General features: G+C 44.2%; 1 protein-coding gene and 1 long non-coding RNA gene across 3 annotated transcripts in view; one reads left to right on the forward strand and one right to left on the reverse strand.

The window, feature by feature from the left end:
- LOC146776458 (uncharacterized) overlaps window positions 1-13,290 on the reverse strand; it is a 404,315-nt gene that overhangs the window by 307,352 nt on the left and 83,673 nt on the right. The gene's annotated exons all lie outside the window — the stretch shown is intronic.
- The window catches only part of LOC146776459 (solute carrier family 66 member 2-like), a 172,549-nt gene continuing 168,389 nt past the window's right edge, over window positions 9,131-13,290 (forward strand). Inside the window, exon 1 of the mRNA XM_085638538.1 lies at window positions 9,131-9,265. The gene's annotated coding sequence lies outside the window, so the exon portion shown is untranslated. The remainder of the gene's footprint in view (window positions 9,266-13,290) is intronic.

Consider the following 13,290-nt stretch of genomic DNA (forward strand, 5'->3'; position numbering starts at 1 on the left):
AAACGTTACATCGATGATATTTTCCTTATATGGAACAGTAACACAGACCACCTCGCTCAATTCCATAACTGGCTTAATCATCACAGCAATGGTTTGAAATTTACTATTAACAGCAGTAAAGAACAAATAGCCTTCCTGGATCTAACTATCATTGCTCACAATGAGGGTCTCTACACCACCCTTTACCGCAAACCCACTGAGAAAAACACTCTTTTGGCATACAGCAGTCACCACCCCAGAGCCCTTCGCGACTCACTTCCATACTCACAATTCTTGCGGATACGGCGCAACTGCTTCTTCAAACAAGACTATTTTTCTGAAGCTAACCTGCTACTCAAAAAATTGACTGACAGAGGTTACCCACGTAAATTAGTCAAGAGATCGCTCAAGAGAGCCTGGTATTGCCCGAGGGAAACTCTACTCACCCCCAAGGATAAGAAACAGAACGACAAACTTGTTTGTGTTACTACTTTCACACCCATTTCTAGCGTAGTGAAAAAATGTATCAAGAGACATTGGCCAACACTGAATGCTGGCAATCTCCATATAGAGTGCCCCCTCTTTGCATTTAAAAAGAACAAAAGTATTAAGGACCATCTAGTCAGGGCCGCAATTCCAGAACCTAAAAGGGATTCTACACTCAGAACCTTTTGCAATCTACCACGACTGGTGGGCCACTTCAAATGTACAAGCTGTAGTGTCTGCTGCCTCACATTGGATACTAAAACCTTCGTGCATGCTAACATTAACGTCACCTTGAACAATTTTTCTAATTGTAACACTAATAATGTTATATATGCCATAACATGCCCCTGTAATTTGATCTATGTGGGGCAAACTACGCAGAAAATCAGGATTCGCATTTGTCAACATAGAAGCAGAATCCGCTGCAAGACGGCTAACGCCCCTCTTGTTGAACATTTCACACAACTTAATCATACGGAGGACGACTTGACATGGCAGGTGATCAGCGTTATCACACAGTCCTCAAGGAACATGAATATTGCATCTGTCCTCAACAAAGAGGAACTCAAATGGATAATTCGCTGTGATAGCCATCACTCTGGACTGAACCGATTTGAGGACTGGTCTAATCTACTCTAATCCTTGAATATCTCCAAAATGTACATTTAGCCCTGCGCTATTTGACTGAAATGTTCTCTGTAATTTTATGTACCAAGAACTGAGCATGTTTCCGGTTTTTCCATGCCCTATGCCAATTTTCTTTCCACTCCTAATTTTTATAACTGAATAATTGAAACACTATACTAACAAATCCCCCCTGTCTTCCTCTTCTCAACTGTTCCTCGACCCTCATCCTGAGGCGCCACTCTTCTTACATCTTTTTCCTTCCTTACATCTTCCCTATCTGTTCTTCCTTCCCATTGACATATCTCCATGGGCGACCTTGACCATTCCATCATGGCCGCCTTCATATCCTACCCCACCGTGGCCCTCTTCGCTGTCGATCACTGGGCGGTTCTATTTCCTAGTGCACTTCCGTCCCATTGAGGCTCCGTTCACACAGCCCGCACCTTGACGCTTAGCCGGATCCTCGCAAGCTCCTCAGGTGAGACACACTCGCTCGTTTCCTTCCCCTTCCCTTATATTACTCGCCCATCCTTACTCAATTCCCTCCCTCCACCCCACAGGTTTATCGCGGTATCATACGGGTTGCAACGGAACTATCGACTATCTTCCATGCTTTCATTATCTGGGCTCCCGCCCCACGGTGAGTTTAATTCCTCGTGTCCCGCTACCATCACTCCACCCCCCACCCCCTCCTTGCTCACTATCCCTCCCTTCTCCCCACAGGCTGTAATTTTCCGAACGCTTCTACACGCTCGGTCCGGCTGCCTCGGAACTCCCATCGTAATCAAGCATAGACCTGGCTCGCATCTGACGGACCATTTTTACTTCTCCCATTGATCCACCGTTACCTTGGTAAGCCTTAGCCCGCCGTTTTTTCCCCCTTTTCCATGCATTCAGGCACTTCCTTACCTCCTCCTCACCCTCCCTTTCCCCTGCAGGCTCACTTCTCCGCCCACACGGAATTGCAACATCCTTCGAGTCCCGGTCTGAGACATTTTCTGACGGGCCAATTTTTCTATTCAAGTGTCTCACCGTAATTCTGGTAAGCCTCAGCCCGACTCTCTTCCACTTGCACCCTGCGCTCTCGCACTCCCCGAACTAACCAACCCCCCCCCGCCTTGACTCTCCCTCTCTCCTACAGGCTCAATTTCCCGCCTACACGTAATTCTACGGATTCCGGACTTCAACACCAACATTCTCTAGTGTTGGTTGAGATGCAATTGCGCATCACACACTACCATTAGTGGTTCATCTTCTTCCCGTTCCGGGCACTGTAAGTCTCCTCCACCTTGATGAATTAATTCTCTGCACCACCCTTTTGACACTCCTCTCTTCCCGCATATTACTAATTTAATCCACTCTCCCTTCGCCTTCTTTTACTCTTCCTATGCTCCCTTCCTAACTTTGCATATTGTTATTTTTCTCCCCCTCCCCACTAGGCTACCTCCCAGGCAATTAATTGTCATTCTCTTGTCCTGAAGAGATCCCACCACTCGTTAAGGGATCGAAACGTCGTCGACAACCATTTCTAAACTCCAGTGTATTGCAAATTGAAATGTCGGAGTATGAAATGTTTTACTGACTTTTTGTTAACAATTACCTTTGAGCACCAAAAAGTCACCTCTTAAATCACTTGCCTGGGTACCGGAAATCGGCTGATTTCCTATTATCCTGCCACCAACTCACTCACTGTTTTACTTTTCTCACTATTTACTGTAATTTACTAGTTATTTCTGCATTGTCTTCCAACATAAAACCCAATTTTTCATTGTACTAATTGTGGCACCTTAATTTACTCGAATTGAATGGGACCACTGTTCCTTTATAATAATGTTTACACCCTTGGTCCCTTCTGACTCCTAGGGTCTCCTTGTTCCTTATAATCGGCCTAACCAAAAGTCAGCAGTTCAGAAAAACGCAGTAAGAAATATGAAAGTGAATATTGACAGGCGCTCTTTCAATGCCCCTCAGTCCTAAACTCTCTGATATCGTAGTACTGAAAACCACAAACTGCTCTCCAATCAAAACCAGTCAAAACCAGTTCAAACATGTTCAAACAAGTCAAACACCAGTTTTAGCCTGTTTAAACCAGTCTAGAACCAGTCAAAACCAGTTTAAACCAGTTCAAACCAGTTTAAACAAAACCAGTCAAAACCAGTTTAAACTATTCAAAACCAGTTTAAACTAGTCAAAACCAGTTTTAACCTAGTCAAAACCAGTTTTAACCAGTTCAAACCAGTTTATACCAGTTCAAACCAGTCAAAACCAGTTTAAACCAGTTTAAACTAGTCAAAACCAGTTTAAACTAGTTCAAACCAGTCAAAACCAGTTCAAATCATTCAAAACCAGTTTAAGAATGTTCGCATGCTTGCTAACAAGACTGATAAGCCAATGATCGGCTTACTTTTTGAGGCAATGTTAGTTGATATCCCACAAGGTCAAACTCATTTTCGTTTCAAATACGGAAACCCAAAGTTCTTTAAAAAGGTGAGGCTCAAGATTTTGAAGTCTGCATTAAATACGTGGATGTATGTGCGGAAAACATTGAGAGTCCCATATTTTTCATCATGGGCACCGATTTGGGTCTCTCCAGGTACCCCGGAATGTTTTAGGGATCATCTAATGTCAGCCTTTGAAATCGGGGGGTATATGTTATTGGGCAGATCTTAAGGTGGGCTTAGACTTAATGAGTTGGGAAGCATTGAGCAACTATACCAATGGGTTGCTAATCAGAGTTAAATATTATCAACTGAGTTCCTGTGGGCCTTCTTATACTTAGGTGGCTGCAAAAGTTTTGTATCGGCTGATCTTAAGCTTCTGGCCGGCGCATACCATTTCTGGTGCGTCCTCAGAAAATGCATCCCTAAGCCATGTAAAGCTTTGAAGGATAGACATTGGGATTTAAACTCGATCCCTTTTTTCATGGGGAGCCAAATCATTCTGTTTTTTTGGATTCAACAACAAGATCTTTGAAAATGCTGACGCTTCGTTTCTCTAGCACAGTAATATTTGGATATCCCATTTTCTTTTTTAAATCAAATTTTATTGTTTTACAAGGTATACACGGCCCGAGAGTCCAACAAAGAAAGAAACCTGGGCGTAAATAAGAATGCAGAGAAAAAGCAAAAGCCTGCACATTTCACCCCCGCATTCTAGCAATATGGTATAGAGTATGTCCAGTAACTAGATCACCTGGTCCATTCCCTTCTGACCCCATCTTATCCCATAAACAGACAAATCTAATCATTTTACCAGTTGTCGTTCAGAGCTGAAAGGTTCAAACTTGATGCTCCTGTAATCCGCCCACGCCTGTCATATTTTCTGGTTATTTTGTGGTCAGCATGACCCATACAGTGATCTGTTATTTTTCCATTCTGCCATGGACCGGGGAGCTGTGACCTTCCACTCTCTTGCTATGTATTGTTTCGTCAGAGTTAGACCCAGGAACAATAAGGAAAGCTTATATTGATTACCTCCATGTGAGAAGTTGGCCTGGCATATGCTGGTCACTAGTTATAGTGGCCACCTTGCACCATTCTAATTCGACTCTTATGGTAGATAGGTTTAAGACAACCTTTTAAAGAAAGCTATCCTAGTGGTAGCTGTGGAGAGCAGCCTTCAGGCTAAGTCTCAGAGGAATGTAAAGCAGCTTGTTTTACCTTATAATCTCTTGAATTACCAAATGAAAGGACACCACACAGGTATATATATCAAATATATATGTATTTATTACTAGACACACTCTACTAATCTCTTTATGAGATTAAAAGCCAGATACACATTCCAATGTCAACGTTTCACAATAAATTAAGCACAAATATGGCTGGAGCCCTAGAGGCGTACCAGACCATATACTAAAAAAATGGTGTAAGAATGTCGACTTGCAAAATGACAAGGCCTAGGGCCTGGGGAATCGCTGGGGCTTCACTACTGCAGTGATAGCAGGTAAGTTACAGGCCCACAGGAGACGCGTGCAGTGTGTGAACACAGCCGCTGGTTCCCTATTGATTTCAATGGAGCAAGTCGCAGTTTGATTTTTAAAGTTTTAGGGTACTTCGAGGAAGTCTACAAGCAAGCCACTTACAAGGTAAGTAATTCGAGGGCCAACACACACTAGGGCACCGGAGTGCACGAGTTACCTCACCCAGGGAAGCCGGGTGCATAGGTGTCTTTTGGTGTCGGGTCGCTTCGCTGTTTTCTATGGAGACCAAAGAAGATTTGCTGCTTGCGAAGACTGAAGAAGTGTCCGGTGGAATCCAAGGCTGGATTCAAGATGTAGAAGACCTGAAAATTGAAGGGACAGTGTTCACAGTCACTTGCCAGTGACCCGAGGGCAGGAAGATGGATGCCCACGGATGTCGGGTGATTTCAGGTGATCAAGGGTGTTTTGACTCTTCGCTCACGAGGTCCAGGAGAGATCGACGATGACCAGCAGCTGGATTCGGAGTATCCCCCAATGTCTACAGCTGACTGCAGTGTCGGCAACTGGGTTGGAGCCAACAAGCCTTGGCAACAGCAAGTCTTGTGGAAAGTGAATTTAGTCAATGGTGTCAGACCAGCAAGGTCTGTGGGACTCACCCAGCAAGGGTAAGTGAGGGCAGGTCTGGAGCGACCAGGGGAACCCTTTTGTTTGTTCAGAAAGTCTTCAGGGGACCCACAAGCCAACAGGCAAGGGATCGCGAAGACGCCTCTTGAGGAAATGCTTCACAGGAGCCCACGGTTACTCGGGACAGGGTAGGCCTCTGATTTTTGCTGCTCTACCTGCTTGAGGCTTGGGCCACAAATTATCCAAAGCACAAGTTCGTAGAACGTTGTGAAGGGGTTGTACTTGACAATAGTGCACAGTTCCCAGGTATTGCAGTTCCTCGTCACTCGTGGGGTCCACTTTCCTCAGCTTTGCTGGGGACTCACAATGGCCGTCGAGAAGTCAGGAAATCCACTTCTGGGGCTGCAGGGACTTCGGACTCCAGCGGAAGTGGGAAAGTTTGCGACTCTTGATTCAGGTTTTGGTGCCTGCCAAGCAGGGGAGTCACTCCTTGACTCCAAGGGAGATTCTTCCATCTTCCAAAGGTAGTGGAACGTCGAAGGACCAGGATTCTTCTTATAAAGCGTCGTCCAGGGTTATCTACTTTGCAATGGCAAGGTTTCCTATCTTATACTGAAGATAGGTGAGGGACTAGCTCTATGACCACTCCTCTGGGAGGGTCAGGGTAGGGGGTGGTTATACCCACTTCCCTTTGTCCAGTTTTGCGCCAGATCAGGGACAGGTAGCCCCTGAACCAGTTTGAGCTGGCATATGCACAGAGGAACCTACTGCTCCCCCAGTGCAGGACCTCAAAGCACTCTAGAAGGGCACCCACCCAGCCCAGCCCCAATACACTAAATCCTGTCTGGAAGGTGGTGACACCTCCCTGTGACAGGATGCCTATTGTTGGGCCTCCTCCACTGCGAGTTTCAGTCAGCAGCAGGAGGGCAACCCAGTGTCTGTGAGAAAATGATGCTTGCACAGCGTAACACCCACCAAAAATACTATTGCGTTTGCATCATCTGGTGAGCAACATTTTAGGGTGCTGAGAGCAACAGGTTGCTCATGAGCTACACTTTGGGTACCACTGCCCTGTGCCTTCAATTCCTGGTACTGTGTGCATTGCTCTGCTGCTCCACTGTACAGGCATGTGCTCTATAAATGAATAAAAGAAAACATTCAAGAATGGGAGGCTAAGTTTAAAAAAAATTAGGGATCAAGATAACAATATTTTCATAATATGTGGATACATAATGAACTGCAGGATTTTCGTGTTCTGTGGCACAACACCCACCACTGGTACACTTCTACTCAAATTGGAGCCTTTAATTTGTAAGGATACCAAAGAGGGAGAGAAATTAAAAGGTCAGGGAATGGGGGAATTCGTAAACCACCCAACCAGGTAATACAGCATCATCACTGCCTGTTATAGTTGCATCCAGAAAGGCAGTTAACTGTGTAGACAGTGTTCCAGGTTATCAGCCATCATTGACAGTCAATGCTGTAAGATGTGAATACTTATCCTTTGATGGACAACACCTGCCTTGTACATTTAATATATTGTGGAAGATTTATACAAGTTAGGTCATACAACAGGGACCACGATTCTTGCTCCAATCATAAAGTCTAGGGAAGGATACAAGAGCACACATAGAACTGACAGCATATTATTCTGTGCTAATATTAACTGTGTAGTATATCAGGACCAGATGCAGTCAAGGGAACACAGTGAATGCACCTTTGCAGGGAGAAGGAAATAATCATGAAACACATAGACTAGTAGTCTCAGTATGAACAGAGAGCATGAAGGAAAATGTCTCACTACATGTGCCTTGATGCGCATGCACTTAACGCTAGCTTTAATCCCTCACCTCCTCCTACAGTAAAGAAAATGTTTGTAATTAGAGGGCATAGCAGAATGGGAAACCCTGCTAAAACTAAGTAAGGGAATGAAGCAGAGAGATGGGGCGCATCAAAAGAACACAATAAACATAAAATAAGGAGCTTTGTTTCTGAGTTGCACCTCACTCTAATAACTGCATAGCCTGAACCTCTACTTCCTGCCTGTGTTGACGCTTTTCTCCAAATGAACAGAAGAGTGTGTCGGGGGTCACATAGGACTCAGGCTTTGAGTTATTCACAAGGTTGGAAACTGTGGAAGACAGGGCAGTTAAGAATGGGCACATGCCAACATCAAACATCAGTAGAAATTCAATGTCAAACATGAGTGTTTACTAACCCAACACTCAAATCACTGCAAATACAGACAAGTGCTCCCTAAAACACAACAGACAGCACACAACTTTAGGTCCCTATCAGTAATATAGTCCTCAGCTGTCTGTAAACACCCGCAATGTTCATCTCCCCTAATCTAAAGTGTGACTAAAGTGTAAAATGAGCCACCTGGCTCAATGGAGCCACAACTTGGCCTAATACTTTGTGTATACATGTTTTCCAAGGCAATATGGCTGTGGTGTTTGATATTGACTTGTGAGAATTTTCCTTAGGCCTTCTGCCAATATGTGAAAACCTAGTAAGGAATACGATTTTTATTCTTTTCCCTGTCTGCGATGTGTGACCTGTTGGGAATATAAGGGAACTATAGTGAGTCAGCAAGTGACCTATTAGCCCCAGGGACCCTCGTGCTGATGAAGGCCCAAGACCTATATGGGCCTACAAATATGAGCAGAAACATGTTGACGATATAACATACCACGGACCTGCATTATACAATTACATTGTGAATCCTGGTTTTATTGCTGCATCTGAGAAGAACCAATACATCTAAACAGCTTCAATCGATGCATTTTTTTTAAATGTTGAAGTAGGGTCCCAGTTCACCTTATCATTTGGAAAGCGTCCAATATAGAACAAATAAATAACACAAACTCTTAATGGGCTCCGGTTGGAACGTACTGCACCCACCAGTCACAGGGTATGCAGTGAGGAGGGAGTCCAATGAGGAAGCAAGTCACCTTGGTGGGTGAAGGCCTTTGGACTTTTTAGGAAACCCCCTGAGCCTAACACATAGATAACAGTCTGGACCTGTGGTTATTTAAACAATCGTGGTCCATAATGTCAGGGATCAGATATTTTTTTGTGGAAATTGATTGAGAGAGAGGGTATCTTGGCCCCGTGTCACCGCTCTCCCCTTCGTGGGTATGGATCTGTGACTTTTGACAGGGTGCTGAACCGCCGCCATCTTTAGCCAAGCTATTAAGAACCATCTAAATGCAGAGAGCTAGTGACGTAGATTAGAACTCAACGGACACGGCACCTGTGATGTCATACTCCGAGGCCATTATGATGGTCATTAGATACATCAGAGCTCGCGCGCTGCTTCGGTCTCGGGGCAGCTCTAATCATTTGGCAGGTTTCCTCGCTGCCCGGCTGCCGCAGCCTCGCGGCCCCTCCCTGCCCCCTCTCAGGTTCCTGGCTCGGAGTCAGGATGCAGCCCGTGTGTAATTCCATCCCGGGCAGGAAGCCCTGCTCCTCCTGCCTGTTTACTCTGCAGACTTCGCCAAATACTTTCCTGTCTAACCTGGGGGAACCATTCTAGGGGCAGAGCAGGCTCGTGGGTCCGGGTTCAGCTGGCAGATCGCCCCTTTACTATCGGACCACCCCGGTGTGAGGAAGAGCGAGAGGAAGGTGAGTGAGTGACCTCTCCTTGCTGCCCCACCCCTGCAGCAGAGCGGGGGGCGGAGGGGTGCACACGCGGAGCAGCTCACACGGGACCAGCTGTCCCGCGGGGAGTGATTCCCAGCAGAGGGGTCTGGCTTGGGGCTGCCAGGAGGCTGCTGCCCCCCTGCCTGCCGCGTCTGCTAAACATTAACTCCCCAAATGCCGCATTTCAGGACTGGCATGTGCGGTAATGGATGTGCCTGTTAATCTGTGACTTCCCGCATAGCAGCGAGGGGCCAGGCATCATGTGAGCAGGAAGGTAAGGAGGAGCGCACGGCTGCTGCTGTGCGTCACCTCCAGAACCATCTATAGAAATTACTTCTTTGTCACCTTTTCCCTTTTTAAAACCTGTACTTATGCACGTGTGCGCTCATATACTTGAATGGATGTATTCATATATGAGTGCATGCATCTCGTACACGTACATACTTGTATATACATACACCTATACTTATGTATAAAAGACTTTAAATATGCGGACATAAACTTATAGGTACATATACAAATGTATATACCCGCATACTAATTTACATATGCAAATACTTCTCTTGGCACATGTTTGCATGCATATGCCCATACAAATATACGGTACACACATACATTTGTAAATAGACATATTCATACGAGCATATAACGTACTCTGACACACCACACCAATATACTGGTACTACAACATGTAAACACATACACACTAACATACGTACGATACGGTATAGAACTGCGCTAAATCTACACATGCATATAAACATGCATAGACATATACATACATACACACATACATACATATATTGAGACTCTTATACACAGAATGAATGCCTCCTAGCAGCAGTCTGGCTAGCAAGCGTTGTTCCAAGACAGGCAGGCAGAATCTCCTATCATTTATTTCTGGTGTATAAATAATTCAGAATTCCGCAAATTTAGTCATCGCTTCACAAGTGGGTAACCACGCCTCTTAGTGCATTTTTCATGCACTGACATTTCCGGACGGTATTTTAAGCTGTGGTTTGACGATATCGGAAGTGAACCTTGATGGAAGAGTTTGTGTAAAATATGGTGGGAAACAGGCATTGGCAAACCCAATAGGTCGCGCCTATGCGAGAACTATTACATTTGTCCATGTTTTTTAGCCATGTTGTACATGTGCAGCATGACTGAAAGCAACTTTTTTTTTTAACTCTCAGCCATGCTGCACAGCTGCTGCAGTGCGGCTGTACAACATGGCGAAAAAACGTGGAGAAAGTCAAATAGCTCCACTGTTAGGCTTTGTCAATCTTTCGTAAGCCAAAAAAAGTGCATACAGAAAGTTAAAACAAGCACTATGGCACTAACTGCGTCATAGCGATTTTTCTTTTTTTTTACAATCAGCCATGGGTTGTATGACTACACAACACGTGACTCTACCACTCATGCCTTTACCAAAGTGTGCATGGTAAAGGCGTTGCATGGTAATGGATACGTGGTAAAGGCATTGCGTGTTAATGCCTGCGTTGTAAAGGCTGTTTCCCTCTGCCATTCTGCACAGCAGAAGCACTCTTGTAAAACATGTAAAAAAAAAACCATTGAGAAAGACAATGGATCTTGCATGGGTGAGGAGCCCTATTAGCTTTGCCAGTGCTTGTCACACACGTTAACACTGCCTGGACACAGTGGCGTAACACAGGCCCACTCAGCCCCGCTGCCCAGTACTCTGGGCGGAAAGCTCCTGATTGAGTCCGGAGGGAGCCCCTCTGTAATATTCTTCACATGTGTTTATATTTGTAATGAGCTCGTGTTGCTTGTAGAGCTTGTGGCGTGTAACTTGCATGCGCGTGGTGAGGTTACATGCGCATGCTGTCTGATGTTATTCAAATGAGCATCTCTCGAAGATGCATTCCCGTGCGTCTAACCTTCTTTCTGAAGTATGAACGGTGCCGGTCGTACTTCAGATAGGGAGGACGCACTCCAGTGCTGTGTTGATTGCCTCCTGAATAAAGCATCAAGGCCCATCTACTTCAGTCTACATTGGATTTATTTCATGATTATATACAAGGATATTCACTTTACACCCTCCAAGTACCTTGCAGGGGGCACCCTCAAGTTTCCTTAGCCAGTGCCTGGGCAAAGATTCAACATAGTTAATAAAAGTCATCTTTGCTTGTACTTACCATTTTTAGGCAGTTGGCTAAGAACAAATCTACTGGAATTATACAATTTAGGAGCTGTGGCATTTTTTGCCTCATTATGAATTTGCTGCATTTGTCACATAATCCATCATCTAATACATAATTTACAAATTTTAATTGAAAAAAGTTCCATCTCAAATTGACCAAAGTTACTGGTACCGCAGCAACACGTGTTTCCCACGCAGTGGAAGGCCCTTTGCAGAGGCGGGCTGGCCTACTTTCAGTTCCTTATTGCTGTAACTCTTGCATTTCTCTGCTTTACTCCATGCTTAAGCGGAGCCAAAAATTTGGCATGTGTTTCGAGCAAGCTCGGAACTTCCACATATCTCACAAACTTTTTCCACATAGACTTCCCTTTAAAGACTTCCTTTTGAACCCACACTCCACCTACTTCACACAACAAAGAAAGTAGCTTCTTGCCTGACCATGTCAAGGGCAGGAAGCAATATAGAAATTTTACAATACAACTCTGACAAGGCGCTGACGCACTTGTGGGTGGGTAGTCTTACATAAGACAGGTCCACGTTCCAATGTGAATAGTAGCTTTATTCGGTAAAACCCAGCAGAAGTGAGGAGGACAGTATGGACACTCCTCTTCCAGCGTCGGTCAGCCAGCAAGTGATCTCACTGGATTCCATAGTTACAGAATATACTAGTTGGAACCCAATGAGGTCATCTTGCTTCAAGCACAAACACAACACTTCCTCTTTCTCATACAAATTTCAATACATGTATAACAATAAAGCTTGAATAACACTTTGTGAATAAATTTGTATGTGATAACACGCTCATTCACGAAGAACAAATATGTGTAATGTAATCCTTTAAATACAGCGGTTTTACACAAACTCGACCAGCTCTGGTAACATCAGAATTAGGAATGGTACACTCTTCAGACAAGGCGTTTGATAAGGCGTTTGTGTCATCAACACTCTCTTCCCCTTCTATAGCAGAAGAAGCCTGTTCAGGATTACCTGAATGTACATTGTGGGTGATATTTTCAGTAGTGCAAGGAGATGAATCAATTTCAGAGGGACAATCCTCAATCCAATCATACTCAATGGGACGACTATTAGTCTCATCTATGAAAGAATAATCAACATCACCTCTGAATTTGGCAATCTTGCTAGCATGCCACACCTTTCCGTCGCTAAGCAATGCAGCATTGCATAAAACTTTAATTACCTTTAAAGGAGTCGAAAATTTGCTTTCTCCTTTACGCACTAACCTTCCTTTTTTTACTTTAACAATGTCATTCACACAAAGTTGTACTTTTTTAACGTTATGCATGCGATCAAAGCAATCTTTTTGTTTCTGTTGATTATCTACTAAAGTTTTCCTTACCATATTAGGAGACCAGGCTACAGATCTGGTATTTTTTAACCAACCCATGTTATCTTTTGTGCGTGGTAATCTACCTCTCATCAATTCAAACGGGGCATAACCTGAAGACTCACAACGAGTTACTCTATATGCATTTACAGTTTTTCTTAGTTCATCTACCCAGTCTAAATGATTACTGCCAGAAAGTTCGATAATACCTTTGATTACTCTATTAAAGCGTTCCACGCAACCATTTCCTTCTGGATGGTACAGAGAGGTGGTTCTATGGTTGATACCTGCTTCTTTTACAAATTTTTTAAATGATTCACTGACAAATTGTCCTCCATTGTCGGAAATAATATCCTTGGGAAGACCTTCACGACCAAATATGTCAGCTAGAAATAAAAGTATAGCTTCAGTGTCAGCTTTGTCTACAATCTTATATTCAGGCCATTTTGAAAAATGATCGACAATGACAATAATGTATTTCAAAAAGTTATGGTTATG

Source organism: Triturus cristatus, chromosome 12 (genome assembly GCF_964204655.1).
Source record: "Triturus cristatus chromosome 12, aTriCri1.1, whole genome shotgun sequence".
Lineage (NCBI taxonomy): Eukaryota > Metazoa > Chordata > Amphibia > Caudata > Salamandridae > Triturus > Triturus cristatus.